Source organism: Herpailurus yagouaroundi, unplaced genomic scaffold (genome assembly GCF_014898765.1).
Source record: "Herpailurus yagouaroundi ecotype Mexico unplaced genomic scaffold, PumYag 67525, whole genome shotgun sequence".
Taxonomy (NCBI): Eukaryota; Metazoa; Chordata; class Mammalia; order Carnivora; family Felidae; genus Herpailurus; species Herpailurus yagouaroundi.
Window position 1 is genome coordinate 2395083 of NW_024420331.1, and position 22829 is coordinate 2417911.

General features: G+C 43.3%; 1 protein-coding gene and 1 long non-coding RNA gene across 4 annotated transcripts in view; one reads left to right on the forward strand and one right to left on the reverse strand.

Annotated features, from left to right (window-relative positions):
- MID1 (midline 1) overlaps positions 1–22829 on the forward strand; it is a 590830-nt gene that overhangs the window by 29469 nt on the left and 538532 nt on the right. For all 3 annotated transcript variants that reach the window (XM_040467620.1, XM_040467625.1, XM_040467627.1), the window contains exon 3: positions 1835–1949. The gene's annotated coding sequence lies outside the window, so the exon portion shown is untranslated. The remainder of the gene's footprint in view (positions 1–1834; positions 1950–22829) is intronic.
- LOC121025181 (uncharacterized) lies at positions 5935–21878 on the reverse strand. Its single transcript, XR_005787973.1, has 3 exons — positions 21867–21878; positions 18406–18407; positions 5935–6044 (listed from the first exon to the last, which is right to left on the reverse strand). It is a non-coding gene; the product is annotated as an uncharacterized LOC121025181 (long non-coding RNA).

The following is a 22829-nucleotide window of genomic DNA, read 5'->3' on the forward strand; positions in this document are numbered from 1 at the left end:
TCCTTCCTTCTTTTTTCTTCTTTCTTTCTTTCTTTCTTTCTTTCTTTCTTTCTTTCTTTCACAAAATGGTCAGACCCTCCTTTTTTTGAATTCTAGTGTAAACACGGAACAAATGTGTAGCTCATCATAATGGACATCTGTTACAGGAATAGTGGCGAGCTCGTATCTCCCAGATTAATCACTGTTTCTATTCATTTGGAATTAGCAACCTGTGACTTCAAGTAACTCCCTGATGAAACAGAACACACATTCTTTTCACAGATGTATAGAAATAGGAATAAATCTACAATTTGTCAAGTGCTCCAGATGCGGGACACAGTGCATGCTTATAATAAGAAAATATAATAGCTGTCTTAGACTAATACACGGTGACTCTGACAAAGAGGAATTTATATAGTCGAAACTTCTTGAAAGCAGCCTCACCTGCATAAGTGTTTTCTAAACTCTGGCCCTGAGGGCCTGTAGTTTCCTGACAAAGTTTTCTCATGTTATTTGTCCTCCTTGGAGACTCGAAATTCTTCATCACTTCGAAGCAAGATAGAAATTTGGAGGCTATGAACAGAATTATCGTCTGTAGGAGCCAGGGTCTTACTGGCTACCCTCCTTTGTCAAGGTATGTTTTCAGAAAGAGTGCATTTCTGTGTGCTAGGACTGTGTATCCAAGACATCGATCATATACGGATCATTGAGTACAAGTCCGCATAAGCTAATGATTCACAGTTGTAACCCACTGCACGCTCAGACGGAATATTGCACTCAAACCCAAATAAGGAGTGTGCAGCATAAAGTATTTGTTGAATTCATTTGTGCTATGAATGATGCCCGCATTTACAACGAGGCCATTCCTTCGTTTGGCAATGGTTTCTCGATCCTGTTCCGTCAGAACCTACTGGTCCAATCTTGGTGGCATTCTAATTTGGGATACGAAGACCTGAACTTTTTTCTTTAAAAAGATTCGTCTAACGAAGGAGCCAGATGTGTCTACGCATAAGGCCAATACCGCGATAGAGCCTCTGATAGACATCTGCACTGCAGAACAGTCAATCTCTCTTCGGTGGGCTGTAGACAGCAAGAAGAAATTCAGAAAAGACTAGAGACTTTGAGAAGATGGTGTCTTAGCGGAGTCCCGAAAGAGGGTCATTTATCTGGGGCTTTGGGGAGAGTACTGGACACAGGGTAGGGACAGAGCGGAAATGTCACTGCTCATCTTCCATAGGTTGCGTCGTGCTTCTATTCAGCTTGGGGAAACAAACTTTAAGAGCGTGAGAGATGTAAGCAAGAAAATGATATAGCAGGGTCAGGGTTTGAGAGGAAGAGATAAGGGATAGTTTGGGCCACTTGTAGCTCTTATAATCTGATGGTAGGGGAAACATCAAGTGGTCCACCTCTTGTGTCCTGTAATTGACTATGCTGAGGGTAGACAAGATAAAGAGAAAACTGTAGACCAAAAATGGTCAAGTATTGGGCGCCCGGCTGGTGGGCAGAGCTTGTGACTGTTGATCTCGTTGTAAGTTTGAGTTGCACGTGGTGTGCAGAGATGACTTAACAATAAAATATTTTTAAAAATGAGTAAAAATGGTCAAATATTGGTGCAGTCTATTGGTCAAATATTGGTACGTGGGGTTCAGTCTAATAGGTGTAACATGCGTGTACACGGTACAAAAATCGCAAAGCACAAAAGAGAGTGAAAAGTAGGTCTCAATCCTTTCCTTCTCCCCTACCCCTCCATTTCCTTCCTCAGAGGAGACCACTGCTAGAGTTCTTCCAAAAGGTATTCTTGCCATATTCAAGCATTTCCATCATGTAACACGTTGTTAAAATGGGGCTCTTCTAGGGTCACTTTTGGCTGAGGAATGAACACAATGACCGCCACATTCCAAGATACCACCAGGACAGTCATTCTCAGTAGACTGTGGAAAACCTGAAGAGAGGAGTCACCGACATGGAGGGTAAGAGTTCAGAGGCGCTTGTGGGGAGGGGTTTCCTTGTGGGAAATGGCACTGAGGGTCCCACTGCTCCTTCCCCCTCAAGAATGAAGGCAGGGGGACTCTTATCCCTAACCCCTGGCCTACTGGGGGGAGTGTGTCAGCGAGACCGAACTGAGACATGTGAAGTCTGTTCCTTGCATCTGAGGAGCCTAGAAGGCTGGTGCCTGACTCACCTGATGAAGCCCGGATGTACTATGATCAGAGGGAGGGGCCTCTTTCTGGAAGGAAACTGCCCTCCCTCCAGGGTTGCATGGATTCAGAAGACTTTACGTGGAGTACATGATGGGAATATTGGCCCACAGTTGTTTTAACAGGGATCTTGTAGCAGGGTGTTTGTTGCAAGTCGGTTTCTCCCGGAAGTATGCCGTGGGAAGGAGTTCGGTGCGCGCATGTCGAAAAGGGGTCAGCGGCTGGGAAGGGGAGAAGAAGGAAGCGGGATTGGGTAGAGGGAGAAGCTGGGCTGCAGTTCAGGCCACGCCAGCCTTGGCCATCCCCGTGGGTAGGCTCCGGTGTGAAATGGCCCATCATAATGATCCCTCTTGGGGCCAGATGGCACGGATTTTCTACCGTTACTGTGGCCAACCATCCTGGGAGGGGGTTCTGGATAACACATCTCAATGGCCATCACACGAGGCAAGGGTACCCTCAGCATTAGGGGACACGCGTGCATATTGCTGGTGGCGGAAGCCAAGAGGGTACTGGGAACAGCGAGCCCGAGGAAAGGCTGGGATGTTTAAGCCTGGGGAGGCGAAGACACTAATGTTGATGTGGTTTATTTTGTTGCTTAGAGATGGATGCTTGATTCTCCTTTGAGGGCGATTGCCCCTCAGTTGTGGGGAAGAAAAATGACCACAGCAAACCTTTTGGTTATGCCAAAGGGAAGCTGTAACTCTAACCCATCTGCATAATTCTTCATTGGAGGCCAGAATCGTACCCTCCCAGGAGGGGAACCTGGGGCTGGTGATGAAGGATAAACTATTGTTACCTCTCTCTAGGTCCCAAGAGAGTTTGGGGATAGGGGAGACAATGGTCAAAACCCTGCCAGGGTGAGTGGGTAGTGGGAGGAGGGCTCTACTCTGTGGCCTGGTCGACACCGGGAGCTACACTATTTTGTGTCGTTTCACATTTGCGTTTCGGCGTTACAGTCCTTTCCTTTTAGCCTCGTGTGGTCAGTACAATTTTGTCAAATTATATGAGAAGTTATATACTTCCGAAGTTACATTTATATCATGAAATTATATGGTGTCAGCAGTGCTCTGTGAAACCAAAGGGGGGATGGGCAGCATCCCTACCGGGGACAAAGCTCTTGACGCAGCTGGGAAAGGCCGGGCAAGGCCGGGAGGCAGTAAGCGCCGAATTCCAGTAGCCACAGGGCACCAGGGTGAAGTGAAGGAATAGTCTAGTCTGTAGGAATCTCCATCCCAGAGACGCGGGCTGGAGAACACGCTGTGGCGTGAGGTGGGGCTTTGCCACCATTTCAGGCACATCCGTGGGAGGTGCCGCCACGAAGGAGGAGCGCTTGGCTCATCTGAACATCCGTCCTGGAGGGACTGCAGTGGTTTCTCTAAATGCCATCCTATCCGGCCACTGCTTACATATCCGGAGTCAGCCTTGGGTGTTGCGTGTGTTGTTGAATTGGGGCCACTTTGGAGAGACTCCGCTCCGGTGCAAGTTAAACTCAGGTTTCCTCACCTGCCTCTTCCTAGCTGTCTCTTTATCCTCCTCCCTTCAGCACTTTTCGGGTAAACGTTGCTTTGATCAGGAAGCATGGTGTGCGGTAGAAGCTTGGCTTTGGAGTCACAACAGCTCCTATTCCATATTGAGTACTTCTTACTGGCGCAGATGCTGGCTTACTGCACACAGTACTTGCCTGCCCACACGCTGAGTCTCTACGGCGACTGCGTATAAAGTGGGCGCACTTGACTGCACTTACTCTATCTGCTGCTCGGATCGTCATCGATTTGACCAGGAAGGAACCTCTTTAAGCTGCTTCCGGTGTCCTTTTGAAATGACTTTATCTTTGACACCTTCCTTGATTTCTGGCACTACGTGATGTCTCAGGCTCATCTTGTGTCTTCTCTGCCACCGAACGAGATCTGCAAGTGGCCATTTTCCCGAGAAACTCTAATACCTTGCAGTAGGGATTGGAATTAGAGGCCCAGATCTGGGGGCTTTAGCATTTATTTCTACTGATCATTTTAGTTAGCACTGCATGACTGTGTACACAGAGCGAGTGTCTTCGTGCATTCATCCAAAGAACATCAGTGATGTATTGGTAAATGATAAAAGCAAATTGTGCAGCACTGTAATACTGTTTTGAAAAAAAAAAAAGTTAAAAGGAAATAGGCACATATCACAATGAGCCTAAGAAAGATGTAGAAGGATATGTACAAACTGCTAACAAAATTGTGGGATTTGGGAAGAGTTAGAATATTACTTTTACTTATATAGTTTAGTGTTACATGATTTCCTACAATGATTATATGTTACCTTATTTTGTATTCTGAGATCTGTTGAAATAATTTAAATCGCACACACACACACACACACACACACACACGGAGGGGTGGACTTGGGCGTACATAAAAAGTACTTGGGCTTCATTCCACTTTATTTTGTCTACTGTAAGCTCTGTGTATTGCTGCAAATTATCGTTGGGGCTCTGTTAGGGGGAAACGTGCAGGATGGAACTCATAACAGACCTTCATTCTTACATTGATGTCGGTCACATTAGCTTTGGAGAGGCTTATTTCAAATATGTGTAACTGTCTGGTAAAGTCACATAAGAAAGTGTTATTTCTACATGTTTCCATGTCTCCCCGTTCAGTAAAAATCGATTTTTGTCAGATTCTTAAGTTGGTGTACGAGTCCTCTCCTCTTTACCCGTGTCTGGTCCAAGGACATCTCATTTTCACGTTTCACTTCTGTGAAACGCCAGAAAGAGGGGTCAGTGGCGAATTCAGCGTCTCCGATTTGGTGATCCAACGTAGTAGCCACATGAGGTCACTCAACTAAAATGTTCTCTGCCACAAAACACTCTGTGTTTTGTCCTGTGATAACTTGCAAGCCTTCTCAGTAGAACAGAGGAAAACAGGCCCAAGGCTGGTTGAGGAGGAGGTGGCCAATTTCTTATAGAAAAGAGACTTTACGCCCGATGTAAGTATTGTATTGAGAAATTAAAGTTTGTAGGTGCTGTGAATTTTTATTAACAAGTTGTAAATGCTCTATTTATGAAGATGCTAACAAGCACTCAATTAGGGTCTAAAACACTACCCATTAAATCTCCAATAATTTAAATGTAATGATTTAGGATTAAGGGGACGAGGACATTTTTTTAAAGCTCTTTTTAGTGAATCTTTTGGAAGAGGTATTTTGCCTGATATAGTTTGTCCTAGTCATCCTCAGTGAACACTTAGTTGGTAGTTTTACATAGTTCGCTTTCCATCTTCTTTCCGGTGGAGACCACGCAGCGTAGTGAAAACTGCTCAGGCTGGTGTTAGGTGTGGGTTTGAATGCAGCCTCGCTCAAGTTATCCAACACTTCAGGAACTCGGCTTTCTCATCTCTGAAACAGGGGGGAGAACATTGTCGCGAGGGTTCAATGACAGAATATATAAAGGAGCTCGAGCGCCTATTTAGTAAATGATAGTCATTAACATACTGAAGTAAAAATTTCATAGTTTTCTGTTTCTAAAGAGGGAGCCGATGAATGGATGCGATGAAATACTTGCATAAATGAGGACAAGAGGAGAAATTGTGAAGATGCTGGTGAGAGTGAAAGACGTCTGGCAGAGAAAGACAAATACCAAAGGATTTCACTCATATGTGGAATTTAAGAAACAAAACAAGCAAAGGGGAGAGAGAGAGGGGGGGAGAGGGAGGGAGGGAGAGAGAAGCCAAGAAACGGACTCTTAACTATAGAGAACAAACTTCATGGTCACCAGAGGGGAGGGGGCCGGGGGATGGATGAACTAGGTGAGGGGGGTTAAGGAAAGCACCTTTGATGAGCACCAGGTGATGTATGGAAGTGTTGAATCACTGTGTTGTACACCCGAAACTAATATAATACTGTTTGTTGACTAACTGGAATTAAAAATGTTAGAGAAGAAGGCCATTCCCCGTAATACATTGAATCATAGCTGATATTACAGAGAATATGTCAGTATTTAAGTGAGCCCTCACATTTATCATAGAACTGCGTTGTATAATGAATTATTTATAACCATGGTTCATACTTTTACCAAAACAGAATAGATTTTCCTCGGGGACATTCAGAGCAAACATACCTTCTCAATAGTCATCTTATTTCCTTCAATCCAATTAAACTAATTGTTGCCAATTCATAGGAAATTCGGTTTGAAGAAAACATTTATAATTTGGGGAGGTCATTCGTTGGAACTTCACAAAAGTAGAACACAGATTAATAGAGAAACAGTTTCCAAACCAATGTCTGGGATTTTGTTTGGAATTATCCTCAAAACCCCAATTCTGGAGCTTAACTGGTAATATCAAATGACTTTCCATGTCAATTACTCCTTCTATCCCCTCCTTGTCCTTCTGTTCTGCCAAATAATTTTTCCCTCTAAGTATGGTATTATTCATTCAACAGAACCCCCATGAATGTGAAGCAGACTGAAAACTCACACAGTGTCAGAGGTGGAAACACCAGCTCATATTTTGGATTGTGTTACGGTGAGCTATGGACTACACATGGTACTCCATTCGTGTTGCGTCCTTTTGGAAGGTCTTATGTACCACCGACACATGAAGCCAATTGTGCCTTCCTGGAGTCGGAAATGTCACATGTTTCAAGAAGGAGTTCTTTGTGCTAATATTTGAAATGCAAACTCCTTTGTGTGCTATCCTACCCCACCCCACCCCATTACTGGTATGAAGCTATATATTTCAAAAATGTCTCGCTTATGAATACCAGGCAGAGAAAGCATGCACGTAAGCATTTAGAAAGGAAAGAAGCAGACTAAACTGGATGAAGAGAAGCATAAATGAATTTTGGAAATCCTGTTTGTTTTTCCAAAGGAGATTCCCTGGTTCTTTTGCTGCTCCGCTCCTCCTAATCCTTCTGGAGTCATTTTAGAAAGAAAGAAAGAAAGAAAGAGAGAGAGAGAGAGAGAGAGAGAGAGAAAGAAAGAAAGAGAAAAAGGAAAAGAAACATGGGAGAAAGATGACATTTCAGTTTTCATAATGTTGTAGTATTCCTTTCCTGTCCTTTCCTGTCTTTGTGTTTTTCTTTTCACGTTGAACAAATACTTTTTGTTGTATTTTGCCTAATTTCCTTATGAATTTGCATTTTCAGCACTTGGCCACTGTGAAAACATTTTATAAAATAATGTAACCTATTACTGAGGTTCGGATCTTGCCTGTCGCTATCACTAATGCCTGCCATTTCCTGTTGGGCGTGCCTTCCCTTCCCCTACTCCACGCAAGCAGATCCCTCCCACTTTCTTGCCTGTCCCGAAGACTATTGCACTTCTAGGATTAGTTTCACTCTTGTTACTGACTTTGGAACCTTTCACAATTTTGTTGCCCACCACTCATATTTCAGTCCTTAAGGAGATTCTGCAATAAGTAATACTTTTAATCTATAGCCTGTCTCTTTGCAAATGGATTCATTTTATTTTATTTTATTTTATTTTATTTTATTTTATTTTATTTTATTTTATTTTATTTTATTTTATTTTATTTTATGCTTCATTTTAAATCCTATTATGAGCCAGGTCACAGGCAAATTAGCCAGGTTTGCCATATATGTAATTTCTGAGGAAGGGGAAACTGTTGGATTCCCAGTATAATTGTTCCCATGAATTTGTTAAGGGCTAAACTTACCTATTTTGTTTTGTGCATCTTCAATCATTTTCATCTAGCTGTATTTATTTTGTCTGTTGCTAAATTTATGCAAAGATCAAACCATCAGATGAAACAAAGAGGAAAATCAAAGAGTTTCCTTCCTCTCCCCACCTTCTCTTTTGCCACTTAGGCTTTGCCAGTTACTTTTTAAAAAATATTTATTTTGAGTGAGAGAGAGAGAGAGAGAGAGAGAGCATGCATGCAAGCAGGGGGAGGGGCAGAGAGAGAGAATCCCAAGTAGCTTCCGTGCCATCAGCCCAGAGCTCGACCTGGGGCTCCATCTCACAAACTGTAAGATCATGACCGGAGCCGAAATCAAGAGTCGGACAAGTAACTGACTGAGCCCCCCAGGTGCCCCGTATGCTTTGCCAGTTCTATTACTAAAGGGCAGGTCAAATCAAGGCAGGAATCATTAGCTGCCTTTGTAAAAAAAAAAAAAAAAAAAAAAGAGGGGGGTTGCCTAGTTCCTCTGAGAAGGGAGGGTGAGTCTCTCAAAGGGAGGACCCACTCTCCAGACCAGCATAAATGCATAAAATGTGAGAATTAGTTTTGCCTTAGGATTTTGGATCATTTCTTTTCCTGTTTGGTAGTAGAGTGAAAGAATCGCTTTTAACATCCATCTTCTCGTTGTCGTGGACTTGCTTTTCTGTCCCTTTCAGTGTGTCACTCACTTCTCTTTAGCGCATTAACTAGAGGAGAAGTGTATCTGGAAAAAATTTAGTTGGGATAGACCTTGTATCAAGCAGTGAAATGAAATTAGGGGATTATCGTGTTTATTCAAGTTATTACCAGCTCCTAATAACACACACACATACTCAGTTGAAGTAAGAGTTGACTGCCTGCAAACGGCAGAGGTTCAAACAGAATGTTTAGGACCGGGGCGCCTGGGTGGCTCAGTCGGTTGAGCGTCCGACTTCGGCTCAGGTCACGATCTCACGGTCCGTGAGTTCGAGCCCCGTGTCAGGCTCTGGGCTGATGGCTCAGAGCCTGGAGCCTGCTTCCGATTCTGTGTCTCCCTCTCTCTCTGCCCCTCCCCTGTTCATGCTCTGTCTCTCTCTGTCTCAAAAATAAAGAACTGTTAAAAAAAAAATTAAAAAAAAAAATAAAAGCCTAGCCTTTAAAAAAAAAATGTTTAGGACCTAAGTGGATATTAAGATCACATTTTTTTTTCCCTTCTGGATTATATGCTATTGTGCCTGATTTAGGATTATTTCCATTCCTAGTGACAGAAAGCCAATTCAAACTAGATAAAGAAAAAAACCCAGAGTGTATTGCTTTATGTAACTTAGAGAAAAGAATTCGTTCTTCAGGCATGGTAGGATCCAGGGACTCAAATGATGTCATTAGGAGATACATATGTGTGTCTTTCTTTTTGTCGATCTAATCTTTTCTTTTTTCATTTTCAAGGTCTTGTAGGTTTTGATACTTTTCATTGTGATAAAATATATATCACATAAAATATGCCATTTTCACCATGTTAAGTGTACAATTCACTGGCACTCACCACATTAACCGTTTGTTTGCAAATCTTCTCCATCACCCTAAATGGAATCTCTGTAACCAATCACAAAGCAGTAAGTCCCCATTCCCCTCTCCCCCAGCCCCTGGTAACCTCTAATCTCCTTTCTGTCTTTACCAGTTTGCCTGTTCTACATAGTTCATGTCAGTGGAGTCATACAACATTTGTTCTTTTGTTTCTGGCTTATTTCACTTAGCATAATGTTTTCAAGGTTCATCCGTGTCCTGGCAGGTATCAGTAATTGATTCATGGCTGAATAATATTCCATCATAAGGATAGTCCACATTTTATTTATCCATTCATCTGTTGATGGACATTTGGGTTGTTTCCATCTTTTGGCTCTTGTGAATACTGCTGGGACAAACATTGGCATACAAGTATCTGTTGGAGTCCCTGTTTTCAGTTCTCCTGGAATATAGCTGGGGTGGAATTTCTATCTACTCTTGATTCCTCCTTCCTCTCTGTGGCTTTATCCTCAGGTAGACAAAGGCAGTTTGTTCCTTACTCCTTAAGTTCCTCAAAGATGGGAGAGATTTTCTCTCCCATTGTCTATATTAACCCCTGAAGAGAAATTCTGATTGTCCGTATTCTGTTATCTACCTTTGGATGGGTCACTCTACCTAGGGAAAAGCTCCTTCATGACTGTGTGATTAACAGCCCACTGGGTGGGAGGGCAGGTCTCTACAGAAAAGGGAGGCTCAGCTTCTAGATACTTCTAGATGCCAGCAGGCAAAAGGTAAGAGATGTCCACTGCAGTCTCATTCCTGATGTGGGCAGAAAACTCATCTTTGCTGTTTATCAGGGACCTTTGGACGAGTGAAATAATTTAAGAATGACATAGTTGGAGTTTTGACAAGAATGAGGGAAAACACACTGGTAATGCTGCTGATTGGAATACTAATGCTATGACCTCTTGGGAGAACATCTTGATGATATCTAGCATGGCTGAAAACGTGCATTTTGAACCAGCAGCTCTGCCTCCATAGAGTCCCAGGAAAACCTCTTCTACGCTAGCCTCGGGAAACACGGGCAAGACTGTTCTTTGTGGCATTGTTGGTAATTGTGAAAAATGGAAAGCCCCTGAAGGTTTCGTCACTGGCTAAAAGATAAATTAAAGTGTATTTCTAGAATGAAATGTGATGCCACCGTTAAAACTGATCTCGATCTATAGGTATCAGAGTAGATGGGCTCCAAAGTATAACACTGAATGAAAAAAAGATCAAGTTGTGGTATCTTAAGTGCTGAATTGATGGCATTTATTTACATATTAGAAAACATACATGACGACGTTCAGTAGTGGTTTAGGGTATATGTGTATAAAATAAAAGTATAAAACCATATGCCAGATGGGTTCCCAACAAATTAAATAGTTCAGGCAAATGGGACAAGGGAAAAAAATCAAGGGGATTTCATTTTTTTCCACTCTGCTCCTTTTGTCCCATTTAAAAAAAGATTTATTTATTTAAGTGATCTCTACACCCAAAGTGGGGCTCGAACTCATGACCCCGAGATCAAGAGTCACATGCTCCACCGACTGAGCCAGCCAGGCACCCCTGTTTTTAAAGTTTACAAAATTAGCTCACTTAAAATGACTAAATGTGAACAGTTGTTTAATTTCATCTGGTTGGTACTGTGTTGTTTTCTTCACGGGTCTATATTTTTTTCAAGCTTTTCCCAATGAAAAAAAAGCACATTGTTAGAGTTCGAATGGAAATCCAATTTTTTCTTTAATCTTAAGGTTTTGGGGTTTGTATGCAGATAGATGAGATAGATAGATGGATAGACAGACAGCAGACACACAGACATCGTATTGCAATTTTTCTCACCTGGTGTTTTTTCCAAGTAATCATAGGAAGAGGCTCTTTGCCACAATCTCCCTGCCATTTTATGTCATTTATGTGTTAGAGTACATTTTGTCCTTAATCTTCCCTGTGCCCCAATATTCCCTGAACTAGCGAAATGCCCAGTGTGTTTCCCATTAACCTCAAAATCCCTACTAGAATTTTGTCTTAGAGCCCTGAAGTGCCTCCTATCATTTTAGCAAACAATCAGACTGCTCCCCAAAAGCTGGCAAAAATAAACTACCCAAATCAGTATTCCTGAGAGAAAAAAGTCCTGGGAGGTGAAGACAGATTTCAGAAACCCTATTCATACCATGAGGGAAAACTCATAAAATAATTGTGCTCGAGGCAGTTGCTGACAGCCGTGTCTCTTTCGGTTTTGCGGAAACGGTAACAGAAAGATTTGCCACATCTTGCTTGATTCTGAAGTGGTTAAAATTTTATAATAGGAACCTTAATGGCAAGAAAAGGACTCGCAGAAAGAGCATTGCTCACTGAGCACTGACATCACCGTGCGGGAATGAGTATTGTCTTACACAATGGAATGCGCTCTGTTCCTCCTCGGAGAGGGAATTTGGCTTGGTATGCAAATTGAAATACTGTTTTGAAAAATCTGTTGCATCAAATGACAGAAAATGCTTTTTTCTAATCCAGTTCTTTGGTCCATTGCTGGCAAAGCAGCTGACAGCAGGCTCATGCAGCCAGTTCGTCTGGGCCACGCTCTTGAATTTTGTCATGGAGCCCAATCAAGGAATTGTCCTTTGGCAAAGACGCAAAAGAGCCCTACATTCTTGAGGTCTCTGTTTAAATAGTTTTATCGGGCATAAAAGAGAGGAAGGATAATTTACTTGAAATGCTTGCAAACCCTTGAAAGCATTCAGGATTTGAGAGTTATTTTGTTCTCCCTTTGTTGGAAAGTTGGCAGGTCAGACGGTGGGAAGCTGGCTTGTTTTGGTAGGTGGCCCTTCCTCTTCTCCTTTCAGGCTTACCTGAAGGGGTCTATCCCCAAATGGAGTCTTCCAGTCTCGAGTTCCGCAACCTGGAAAGAATTTGAAACTATTCAGAAATGTTATACATTTCACAGCTCTGCTCTGCAATGTCATTTGACTGGGGGTGAGCCTGGGTTCACAGGTGGGGATGCGGGGAGTGACCGATGCCATCGCTCACGCTCAGGGCTCCCGTGTCACTCTGGAGCAGTGGGTCCCCAACAGTGGTCCCGAACAGCATCGTCGGCATCACCTGGGAGCGTGTGAGAACCGTCAATTCTTGGAGTCCACCCTAGACCTCCTGGGGGTGGGACCCAGAAATCTGTGATTTAACCAGCCTTCCAGATGAATCGAATGCACGCTCAAGTTTGAGAACCACTGTTCCAGGGAAACCTGTCTACCTGGGTGTAGAGAAGCCCAACCCTGAGTCCCCTTTACTCTTCCTCCTCCTGCTGTGGCTGAAATCCAGATACCAAATTTGTCAGCAAATGGTTTGTGGTGGAATAATTTTAAATTGATGGCCATCATGTGCAAGGGGCTTCTGGTGTTATTTGGAGTTTGCAGGGACGTGTTTTTCCACAAGAAGGTAAATGTGGTTATCCATAGTTGTAAAGAGGGGAGCGGTAGTCCGGGATCAGTGCCCCTTATAAAAGAGGCCCCAGAGACCTTCCTCTGTCCTTCTGCCGTGTGAGTTTATAGCGTCCAAGTAGTGGTACCTATTCGTATCCCTTTTTTCTTCAAGAGATAAACTTGAAATTAATATTGAAAATAGCTTTCCCTGAGATTATGTCTCCTCTAATGGCTTCTGTCGCTTAGTTGTGTTCCTTGGTACGGGACTCTTTCCAGAAACTAATTTGGCATCTTAGGTAACAGTCGTCAGGCACATAGCGACACTTGCGGTTTCTGAATATAAATGTATTACATACATGGGAGTGCCTAAATGCAAAGAATGGAAAGCTGCACCTAGACACTTAGCCTTCTCGCTTGCTTTGTTGCCTAGTTTTTAAAAATCTCCTTATGGAAATAATGCTATAATTATTGATGGAGGACGTTCAGGAAAAAACTGACATTTATTGAACAGCTAGGATAAGCCAAGGGCTTGCCATACACTATCTCATTTAGGATTTCAAACAATTATGAGGATAGGTCATTTTGCCTAATTTACAGATAAACAAACTGAACCTCTAATGACTTATTGTAGCAGTTCATTGGCTGTTCGATAGTGATTTCTTTTTTTTAGTTTTTTTATATTAAAAATTTTTTTTTAATCTTTATTTATTTTTGAGAGAAGACAGCATGTGAGCAGGGGAGGAGCAGAGAGAGAGAGGGAGGCACAGAATCTGAAGCAGGCTCCAGGCTCTGAACTGTCAGCACAGAGCCCGACGCGGGGCTCGAACTCACGAACTGTGAGATCATGACCTGAGCCGAAGTCGGACACTCAACCGATTGAGCCACCCAGGCGCCCCAATAGTGATTTCTTTTTTATCTTTTTTTAAAAAATGTTTATTTTTGAGAGAGATAGAGAATGGGGAAGAGGCAGAGAGAGAGAGGGAGATACAGAATCTGAAGCAGGGTCCAGGCTCTGTGCTGACAGCAGAGAGCCTGATGCAGGGCTCAGACTCATGAACCTTGAGATCATGACCTGAGCCGAAGTCAGATGTTAACTGAGGCACCACCCAGGCACTCCAGTCTTTTTTTCTCTTTCATTAAGAGCAGAACCCAGAATTATCGTGGGTAGCAGGTAAAGTTATATGCTCAGGGAAGGAGGACTCAGTCTCGTGATATGAAATGTGACTGGACTTAAGTCGAACCTGATTATTCTACCTCTTTTCCAGTAACTGATTTGAGGGGTGGTCATGTGACATGGTTCTGGCCAATTAAATGAAAGGGGAAATTTGTGGGGAATGCTGTGAAAACCTATCCTCCCTGATAAAGTAGAGACCTGTACAAATAAAAGACCTCATTCCTTCTTACATTGGACTGCCATCTTGTAAGGGTGTGGTGCTTTGTTGGAGCAGAAGCAGCCATCTTGCAACCATGAGGAAAATGCCAAAGGAGAGCTGTAGGGGTTGTCCTGCCGGCCACTGTTCTGCTCCTGGATTTCTAGTTGTGTGCGTTAACAAATCTCTATCGTTGAAGCGACTTTTTGCTAGACCTCCTGTTACTTGCTATTAAAAGTATACATTCCGAGAACACACAGGTTTATCAGGTACCACAACAGGGACTAACCCCCAAGTCTGACTGGTGACAAGCAGCATCCTGGTTTGTTCTCTCTCTTTCTTAACCACCTGCCACTTGCCTTCCTTCCTTTTCTTTTATCAAAAGCCCACTTCGTCTACCATCAGCCTACAGAAATTGAAGTCCTCGAAAATGGCCAACAAAAATGAGAAGGTATTTGTAAACATTCTATTAAGTATAATATATTCTAGGCCAGATTGTGACAAGGAATGCTTCGTCAGTATTTTTCAGGTAACCTGGTATAGTTTAGGTATGCATGCAATAAACACATTCTACTTGAAGAAATCCAGATATTACACAAAGCCAACATTGTCCATGATTTACTCAATCCTGCTTTCCTTTCTAGAAGTAATCATCCATTGCCTCTCAGTAAGATACCTCCCTAGATTATCTTCTGTGCATTCATATATTTACATGCTCAGCTCCAGATGAATTTTAGAAGACAGCGTTCTGCTGCACGTACTGTTCCGTGACTTTTGTAACCTTCCCAGTATATCTTGTAGGTTTTTCCACATCAGTTAATTAGTTGTATTTTATTCTTATCATATGCAGCGCAGTGTTCCCTAGAAAGAGCATGGTGAGGTTTTATTCGCTTATCCCTTTGGCTAAAATTGTACCTGGCACATAATAGGTATTTGATAAACATTCGTTAAACAAATTTGTCTTTGAAATTCCTTAGAGTGTTCGTAATTTTTCCTTGTTTCAAACAACGTTTCTATTTCAATTTTAGAGTCAGTTTGTCAATTTGCCCAAAATCAATCCTATTGGGACTTTGATTAGAATTTTATTGGCAAGGATTGACATTTTTATAATATTGAGCTTTTTTTCCATGCATTTTTTTTTTGTATAAGTATTTCTGCAGGACAGATACCTCAGAGAGAAATCGATGATTCAAATGGGATATGAATTTTTAAGATTTAACAGTTCCTGCCAAAATTCCTTTCAATAAAGCTTCTACGATTTTCTGTACAGCAGTAGCATAGGACGGTGGCGATAATGGTGATGGTGGTGGTTCTGGTGGTGACAGCGATGGGGTGCAGTGATGACAGTGGTGGTGGTGGTCACGCTATATTGCAAAGAAGCCCACGGCTTCTCTGTCCGAGTTCAGTTCAGCTCTGATTATCCTCAGATCCATGATCACCTCTCAGTTTTATGGCTTCTCACTTCGAGTGTGGAGAGAAATACTGACTCTTCAGCTCAACTCCATGTTAGGAAAATCAGGCTTGCCTGAGAGTATACATTTTGTAATCACCGCCAAAAGATTGGGCCGGTCCTAGGTGAATGCTTGTGTTGCGAGGTTGGGTAGCGTTGAATTTCTTTTTAGGAGCAGGAACTCCCACAGTCTTGAACGGCTGTCATAAAATGTCTCAGCTAAACTCCTCAATGCCCCTGCTTCCTGATAAATACCCGGACTGCCGTGCGGATGTCCTGTACGTGCTGTTCACGTGGGTCCCTGAAGCTTGCAGGGAGTATGTCGCTGGCTTCCTCCGTTTAGACTTCATTTTCACATTTTCAGCTGGTTATGCAAAACCTAAAACTCCTAACCTTCATCTCACTGTGACTGGCTCATCCCCTTAAACTCGTAACACTATGGGCAGATTGTGGACTGCTCTTGCTGCCATGTTGTGTGTTGCATGGACGTTTTAGTTGGTTGTGTTTCTTTGGCAAAGTATTTGTGTGCCCAAGGAGTAATGGCAGCGATCCGATTGGCGATGCACCAGATCAATTGCAGTAACTCTTGAATATCATACCACATTCAGTACTGGTATTTCTTCTTTTACATATAAAGTTTCATTCTGAATGAGAAAACACATGCTTAAATAAAATGGTTGGAGAGATTATGAATATTCCGAATTCTTTAGATTCAGTAATTCAAGTGTGTTTTTCTAAAGAAGGTCTGGAACTCTTGCAGAGAGATAATATTTTAACTTAAATTATTTTATTTTATTTTATTTTATTTATTTCATTTTATTTTTGAGAGAGACAGTGCACGAGCAGGGGAGGGGCAGAGAGAGAGGGAGACCCAGAATCCGAAGCAGGCTCCAGGCTCTGAGCTGTCAGCACAGAGCCCGATGCGGGGCTCGAACCCACGAACCGTGACCCAAGAGGAAGTCAGACGCTTAACCGACTGAGCCACCCAGGCACCCCATTAACTTAAATTTTTAAAAAAATATTTAATGGGCTCCTGGGTGGCTCAGCTAGTTAAGCATCTGACTCTTGACCTCAGCTCAGGTCATGATCTCACAGTTTGTGAGTTCGAGCCCTGGCCCCCCATTGGGCTCTGTGCTGATGGTGCACAGCCTGCTTGAGATTCTGTCTCTCCCTCTCTCTCTGCCCCTCCCCGCTTGTGTGCACGCTCTCTTTCTCGCTCTCTCTCTCAAAATAAATTTAAAAATATTTAAAGAAAAGAAGATTTAAGACTCAAAATCTGTCCCCATGGAAGGCCAAATATACTATCATAATTTTACTATCTCTTGTAATGCTGTTGCCCAAAGGTCACTTGGGGGCAAAAATCTGTTTTCTTCTGTATCTGTCTGAGGAGCAACATTGGACCCAGCAGTCACTGGGAAAGAGGCTGTTTTCCCCCACCTGACTATGGAAGTAGGCTCTTGCCCATTCCAGGGAGGGACTCAGCAACCTGCATTCTTCCTTCCTTCCCGGACCATCAGGCAGAGTGCTCCTGCTAACCAAGGTGAGCTGAAGTGTTGAGAGGTGTTGCATGTGGTCCATTGCTCTGGTCCCAGATGATTCTGGAAGGTCTGTTGCCTGCTCTGTGGGAGCTGCTGGTCAGTGGGAGTCCCACAAATTGATGATGTGAATACATCAGAGAAGATGCAGGATTTTGATTTAATACATTGATTTTGAGCTAATGAATGAAAATTAGAATGCCTTTCCAGAACGCTTAGATTCCGAGAACTATCCTTTGTCCGTTACTGGGACTCTAGCTTGCATGTTTTTGAACCTAAAGCAGTCGAATATTGAAGCCTGGACTGAGAAAACGCACACAGAGAGAGGTACCTTCTAGAAACAGAGTACATAACCACAGAGAAAATAAGACCTGGTCTTTACAGCTCAGTGTGGACCATGGACCAGCAAAACCCTATAATCTGGAAGCCTGTTAGGAATGCAGAATCTTGGGCTCCACTCCAGACCTACCAAATCGGAATCTGCATTTTAACAATACTCCTTGGTGATTCCTACGCACACTGAAGCGCGAGAAGTCTATCTTAGGCGGAATTTAGACTGGAAGGTGCGTATGTTCTCCTCTAGAGTCACCCCATCGCATCCTATCCCTCCCCGTCACTGTGCCCATAGTCGTTTCTGAGAGTTTCCAAGGAGCCTCGCAGGAAAGCCTTTGCACGGACTTGCATAGAGAAGTTAAGACCAGAAAGGGCAATAATGAGATCACTGAGCAGTTAATGGTAGAGTTCTAGCAAGCCACGTAGTTGATAAGCTCTGTGTGGTTAGAGCGGGAATCCCCAGTGCTTTAAGGGCTGACCCTGGACAATTACAGGCTGACACAGAGATTACGGCAGTGACTCATCTGTAGGTTTTGGGTGAATCAGCAGTAGATAACTCTGGCTAGAGACAGATGGAAGGATACGATCACTCATTAGGTGTGGGGTTGTGCCTTTTTTTTTGTAGCAAGTCCTGTCGTGTCTGCACCTGACTGTTAAGTGCTATGAATAAGAGAAGTGCTGTGATTGTTTTCTGTTGACCTTGGGTGGCCTACAGGACCTGGCTTTTAACTCTTGTATCATGGACTGACACCGACTCATTCTCAGTGTTCAGAAATAATGATATTTGACCTGGTCTATTTTAAAAGGCAGTATAACTAAGCCACAATAAATTGCACAAATCTTCTTTTCAGTTAAGTAACGGTTGCGTGTGTTAACCATCCAAAACAAAACATAGAACATTTCCATCATCCTGGAGAGTTCCCTTGTGCCCCTTTCTGGTTAATTCAACTACTGTCCTCTACTAGTTTGATTTTCATCGCCGTACATTATTTTGCCCATTTTTGAGCTTCATTTACTCAGCATAATGTTTTTTACGAATCATCCATGTTGGTTATTACGTATCACATCGTTTATAGCTCAGTAGGATTGTGTTGTGTGAACGTAACAAACTTTAGCCCCTTACCTGTTGATGAACATATAGGGAGTCTCCAGGTTTGAGCTTATTGATAAGAGTTCTTTGATCATTTGTGAACAAGTCTTTCTGTGGACACGTATTTTCATTCACCTTAGCTAATTACATAGGAGTGGAATTGGCTGGTTCTTAGGACAGACGTACATTTAACTATTATATTATATATAATATTATATATTATAACTGCCAAACAGCCCTTCAAAGTGGTTGTACTATTTTACACTCGGGCTAGAAATGTATGAGAATTCTAGCTGTGCCGTATCCTCGCCAATATTTGATGTCAGTCTCTCAAGTTCTGCTTTAATTTGCATTTCCTGGGTAACTAATGGTGTGGGACACTATTTCACGTACTTACTTGCTTCTCATATAATCTTCATTTGTGAAGGGTCTGTTCGGGCAGCTCTTTTGCTCAATTTTACTGAGGTTTTTTTGTTTGTTTGTTTCGTTTTGTTTTGTTAACTGTCGATGTGTGGGAGCGTCACAGACGGATTCCTTTCGACTTATGTGCCAAGCCCCTTGCCTTCAGTATCTCAGCCCAGAGTGCCTCTGATGCCTTTTTCTCACTTCTGCTTATGGAGATGGCTGCCTTGCCCTTGGGAAAGGCCCTGGTCACCTCAGGAAAATCCTTCTTTGGCCCTGTCCCAGCCCTTTGACGTAATACCCCTGAACACTGGGTGACAAACCGTGGGAATGGTCTGACGGGTCCGTGCTGACCGACTCTGTGACTGAGCTGCTTGGCATTGTCTGTCTCGCCAGACCACGAGTGGCCATTGAACTCCCACTACAACCCTGGCTAGTTTCTCCTCATCCCTCTTGATCTGGATTTCCTCTCCCCCCGTCATTCTGCTCTGAAAGAGAGGCTATAGCTCTCTCCTCACCTGCAAATTGTCCTCTGGACATTGGTTCATCTAGGTTGCTTTGCACTCCCCATTCTTAGATGGATTGTATACAGCTTTGATTTTGTAGCTGCTCAGGCTTGTTTGGGTGGTGAGGGTGAGAATGATGCCCTCTTTTGACTTTTCTACACTCTCGCCAGAAGCCAAGTCCTGTCCATCCCCCCACCGACACACACACACTCCATTCCTTCGTGCCATGTGCCAGAAATGCTCTCTGGACTAAAACCTAGAGACAGATACTGCTTTAGACGTAACAAGCCGAAGGGTTCATGGTAAACCAGCATGGAAACCCTGGAGTTAGTGGAAGACTCAAACTATATTATACTCTTATGTTAACAATCTAAAATTTTTTTTTTAACGTTTATTTATTTATGAGAGAGAGACAGAGTGCGAGCAGGGGAGGGGCAGAGAGAGAGAGGGTGACACGGAATCCAAAGCGGGCTCCAGGCTCCGAGCTGTCAGCACAGAGCCCGACGCAGGGCTTGAACTCTTGGACTGCCAATCGTGACCTGAGCCAAAGTCAGACGCTTAACTGACTGAGCCACCTAGGCGCCCCTGTGTTAACAATTTAAAGGTTAAATTAGCATCTGGTAAAGCATGATAGCTGTCGACCCTGAGCACACTGCTAAACATCACTGTGACTCCGTTTCCTTGTCTACAAAAAGGGAATAAAAAGAACTTGCACCACAGGGTTACTAAAGGACTCAACAAATATACGTAAGGAGTTTAGAAGCATACTTCTAAGGCACATAGTATGCCTGATAAATGAAACACTAGCTGTTATTAATAATGTGTCTCTACTAACGACAGTAGTTATAGCATAAAAAGTTCCTTTATTAAGGACCTAGCTCTTCTCAGTCAGTCCCTTCATGTGTTGATTAAACCTTAAGTCAAAGCTTTCTCTGGGGATTAGTAAGAGTTAGCAGATATTGCCAACCAACACTATAGTCAATATTCCAGTTCCATGAACCAATAGATCAGAAAATTGTGGCTTAAAAATAGTGCCTTTGGGGGTGCCTGGGTGGCTCAGTCAGTTTAGCATCCCACTTCGGCTCATGTCATGATCTCGTGGTTCGTGACTTTGAGCCCCACGTCGGGCTCTCTGCTGACAGCACGGAGCCTGCTTTGTACATCCTCTGTCTGCCTCTGTCTCTCAAAAGGGAACCCCTCTCCTGCTCTTGCTCTCTCTCTCTCTCTCTCTCTGCAAAACAAACATTAAAAAAATGGTGCCTATGGTTACAGTTAATATTATTTAGCAATATCTTTGCCCCCCCCGCAACATGCTTTCTTCACCCAGCCACCAGAACGAGGGATAGCCTCTGAATGAGGGTGATTTGGAGCAGAGTCATGGCAGGCCTATGATGGGCGTGTAAACTAAGCCAAAAAACAAATGTTTGCTTTAGAACACAGAGCATTTGAGGCCGCTGCTTACGTAAACATCACTGAGCCCCCCTTGAGTGACTGCTACAGCACCTGCACGTTATAGTCCGGACTGTGCTTTGCTGTGGTTGGGCAGGACTGAGTCTAGCAGATGCACTGGCCAAGCAGAGAACTCCTAGAGACCAGAGGTTGGATGGAGGGGTAGCCAAAGGCACGCGTACCAGAGAGCGAGTTCAAACTGTATCTGAGACAAAGTGCCAAGTATTCAAGTGTCCAAATCTGTCCACAGTGCAGGTGTGGGACTGGCAGCAGGAAAACAGGAAACAGAGCTGAAAAGTCTGAAGCCGAGTAAAGGCAGGGATGGAGCAGGAACTAAGGAACAAGCCCTGGAACGAGATAAGAGGGTCTGTCCGTGAGGTTTCCTCGTGTAGCAAAGGGAGAGCCAAAGCGCGGTCTTATTCGGTGCAGCTGTTTGGTGGGCCGTCTGGCTGAAAGTTGCAAGGTCAAGTCAGCAACTCCCTGGGGCGGTTTCTCTTTGGACATATCAGTCTTCACACTAGCAAGATTCCTTGGTACCCCAAGGTGTGAAGGACATCACCGAAATTCACTGCGTTCCGAACTTTTGTGCTCGGTCTCTCTCTTACGCCGAGAATCTCCCAATCCAGATTTAAAGACGGCTCGCTCTCTGATTAGCTTGAGGATCCTACTCGCTCTGCCAGAAATCACTGTTGAAACATCAAAACACGTATTTTGGCTCCCCTTTAAGGTACCATGTCATGTAAATCATATAAAATGTTACCAATACAGAATTGTCCTTGTATGTTTTTAATTGGGTCAGCAATGTTAACACAGCGGCGGCTAAGCAGAGCATTTAAAAGTTTTTTTCCAATCCTTTTGCAATTCAGCTCATGGGCTTAACAGACATGTATTGACATAACTAACTTGTTCAACATGTCTTTCTGTAAGTTATAAGTGAGGAGAAAGTAAAGCTTTGCATTAAACTAACAGATGGGATTTTTGTATTAGGGATAATATACTAATATGATACATGCTAATAGGATACATGTCCCAAAGTGCAGTATCATCATTTAATGCAAAGTTCCCTCCTACTTGGAACTGAGGATTATTTTACAGAAAACATAAATAATGTGGAGGCTTTCTGGGAACTCAGTAATAACTTGGGTTGTGAAATAATTTACCATGTACCATCGGCCATGTGCAACACTCTCTTGTTGAAGGTGATCATCAGGATTCTGGGGTGGAGAACGGATAATTCCTGTTATGATGACCAGGGACCAAAAGCTTGTTTTTGTTTCCACTTGTCCCCTTGATAAGCTACAAAGGTAGAATATGGTTGCATGGGTCTGTTTCTACTTGCGGCTGTAGACTTGTTTCACGTTATTACTTACTGGTTAAAGTCGTCTGATTTCTTTAGACCGTTGACCTACTACATAGACCATAATAGGTCAACGGTCTAAAGAAATAGACCATCTGAATCAGAATCATCTGGAGTATCTGCACAGAGCAGATGTTTAAGAAATGTTTGTCGCGGGGCACCCGGGGGGCTCAGTCAGTTAAGCGTCTGCCTCTTGATTTCGACTCAGGTCATGATCTCAAGGTCATGAGATGGAGTCCCACCTCAGGCCCCACACTCAGTGTGAAGCCTGTGCCTGGGATTCTCTCTCTTCCTTGCCCATGCGTGCTCGTGCCAGTTCTAAATAAATAAATAAGTTTGTTGAAAGTGATTTTATAAGTACACTTAAAAAGTTTGAAATCTACGTTGTCGGAAAGCTGACAAGAACCCTTCTGGGAGCACCCGGGTGGCTCAGTTGGTTAAGTGTCCAGCTTAGGCTCAGGTGATGATCTCGCAGTTTGTGAGTTCGAGTCCCGTGTCAGGCTTTGCACTTGCAGTGCAGAGCATGCTTGGGATTCTCTCTCTCTCTCTCTCTCTCTCTCTCTCTCTCT